This window comes from Natator depressus, chromosome 28, assembly GCF_965152275.1.
Source record: "Natator depressus isolate rNatDep1 chromosome 28, rNatDep2.hap1, whole genome shotgun sequence".
Classification (NCBI taxonomy): domain Eukaryota; kingdom Metazoa; phylum Chordata; order Testudines; family Cheloniidae; genus Natator; species Natator depressus.
The window spans coordinates 9,812,420-9,814,919 of record NC_134261.1 but is presented as its reverse complement, the minus strand read 5'-3'; the positions used below and the strand labels follow the sequence as shown (position 1 = coordinate 9,814,919).

Here is a 2,500-nt window from a genome sequence, read left to right as displayed (position 1 = left end):
TTCCTTCCCGGCCACCAGGTCAACCCGCTGCCGGCATGGGGTTGACCTGCTGGCCGCAGAGGGGCAGGCTCCGGGTTGACCTGGTGGCCGGACGGGGATTAAGCCCCGGCTCGGAGCAGGGCAAGCCCGGGCGGAGGGGGGTCCGCTTGGCCCCTGCCCGCGGGGGCAGGCTCCGGGTTGACCTGGTGGCCGGTTTGCTTTCGGGCCACCAGGTCAACCCGCTGAATGTATGGGGTTGACCTGCTGGCCGCTTTCCTTCCCGGCCACCAGGTCAACCCGCTGAATGTATGGGGTTGACCTGCTGGCCGCTTTCCTTCCCGGCCACCAGGTCAACCCGCTGAATGTATGGGGTTGACCTGCTGGCCGCTTTCCTTCCCGGCCACCAGGTCAACCCGCTGAATGTATGGGGTTGACCTGCTGGCCGCTTTCCTTCCCGGCCACCAGGTCAACCCGCTGAATGTATGGGGTTGACCTGCTGGCCGCTTTCCTTCCCGGCCACCAGGTCAACCCGCTGAAAGTATGGGGTTGACCTGCTGGCCGCTTTCCTTCCCGTCCACCAGGTCAACCCGCTGAATGTATGGGGTTGACCTGCTGGCCGCTCTGCTTCCCGGCCACCAGGTCAACCCCCTGCCGGTATGGGGTTGACCTGCTGGCCGCAGAGGGGCAGGCTCCGGGTTGACCTGGTGGCCGGCAGGGACTTCAGCCCCAGGGCCCCTGGCAGGGCGACCCTGCCCTTGTTCCCCAGAAAAGGAGAGAGCTGGCTCGCAGCGGGAAAAGCTGCCTACGGCACCTGGGATTCCCAGGCGGTCACCCATCCAAGTACTAGCCAGGCCCGGGACGGTTTACCTTCCGAGATCGGACGGGATCGGGGGCCTTCCGTCCGGTATGGCCGTAGGCACTCGGCTCCGGTCCGCCTCGTCCCCTTTCCCTTACTGACTCCCCTGCCTCGGGTGGGCCCGATCCTTTTTTCCGTTTTTTTTTTTCGCTCCGGAGGCTTCATGAGCCCACCCCCAACACCCCTTTGGGGGTCGGTGAAAATTTTTTTTTCAGACTTCCAGGGGCCCGATCCTGGCCGCGGGCACCCGGCTCCGGGCACCCGGCTCCGGGCCGCCTCGTCCCCTTTCCCTTACTGACTCCGCTGCCTCGGGTGGGCCCGATCCTTTTTTCCGTTTTTTTTTTTCCGCTCCGGAGGCTTCGTGAGCCCCCCCCAACACCACTTTGGGGGTCGGTGAAAAAATTTTTTTCAGACTTCCAGGGGCCCGATCCTGGCCGCGGGCACCCGGCTCCGGGCACCCGGCTCCGGGCCGCCTCGTCCCCTTTCCCTTACTGACTCCCCTGCCTCGGGTGGGCCCGATCCTTTTTTCCGTTTTTTTTTTTTCGCTCCGGAGGCTTTATGAGCCCCCCCCAATACCACTTTGGGGGTCGGTGAAAAAAATTTTTCAGACTTCCAGGGGCCCGATCCTGGCCGCCGGCACCCGGCTCCGGGCCGCCTCGTCCCCTTTCCCTTACTGACTCCCCTGCCTCGGGTGGGCCCGATCCTTTTTTCCGTTTTTTTTTTTTTCCGCTCCGGAGGCTTTATGAGGCCCCCCCTAACCGTTTTTGGGGTCGGTGAAAATTTTTAGTCAGACTTCCAGGGGCCCGATCCTGGCCGCGGCTTCGCAGGCTGGCCTGGGGGGGGGGGGCATCTCTAGCTCCGGCCGCGGACGGCGAGACGCTCGGCCACCAGGTCAGCCCGGAGGAAAAGGCTGAAAAAAATGTCTAAGTCCCCCCGGGACACCAGGTCAACCCGGAGGAAAAGGCTGAAAAAAATGTCTAAGTCCCCCCGGGACACCAGGTCAACCCGGAGGAAAAGGCTGAAAAAAAGTCTAAGTCCCCCCGGGACACCAGGTCAACCCGGAGGAAAAGGCTGAAAAAAATGTCTAAGTCCCCCCGGGACACCAGGTCAACCCGGAGGAAAAGGCTGAAAAAAAGTCTAAGTCCCCCCGGGACACCAGGTCAACCCGGAGGAAAAGGCTGAAAAAAAGTCTAAGTCCCCCCGGGACACCAGGTCAACCCGGAGGAAAAGGCTGAAAAAAAGTCTAAGTCCCCCCGGGACACCAGGTCAACCCGGAGGAAAAGGCTGAAAAAAATGTCTAAGTCCCCCCGGGACACCAGGTCAACCCGGAGGAAAAGGCTGAAAAAAAGTCTAAGTCCCCCCGGGACACCAGGTCAACCCGGAGGAAAAGGCTGAAAAAAAGTCTAAGTCCCCCCGGGACACCAGGTCAACCCGGAGGAAAAGGCTGAAAAAAATGTCTAAGTCCCCCCGGGACACCAGGTCAACCCCGAGGAAAAGGCTGAAAAAATGTCTAAGTCCCTGCTCGGCCATCAGGTCAACCCCATTCAAAGTGACGGGTTGACCTGATGGCCGGCAGTCTCACGGAAGTCCGGATGGGGTCGCCAAAAGTGCCCTCGGCCGACCGAGAGAACCAGGAGGTCGGATAGGATTTCAGATTGGTCCCCC

General features: G+C 61.5%; 1 non-coding gene across 1 annotated transcript; it reads right to left on the bottom strand.

The window, feature by feature from the left end:
• Positions 1-778: 778 nt before the first annotated feature.
• LOC141979696 (5S ribosomal RNA) lies at positions 779-897 on the bottom strand. Its single transcript, XR_012637098.1, has one exon. It is a non-coding gene; the product is annotated as a 5S ribosomal RNA (ribosomal RNA).
• Between the last annotated feature and the right edge of the window lie 1,603 nt (positions 898-2,500).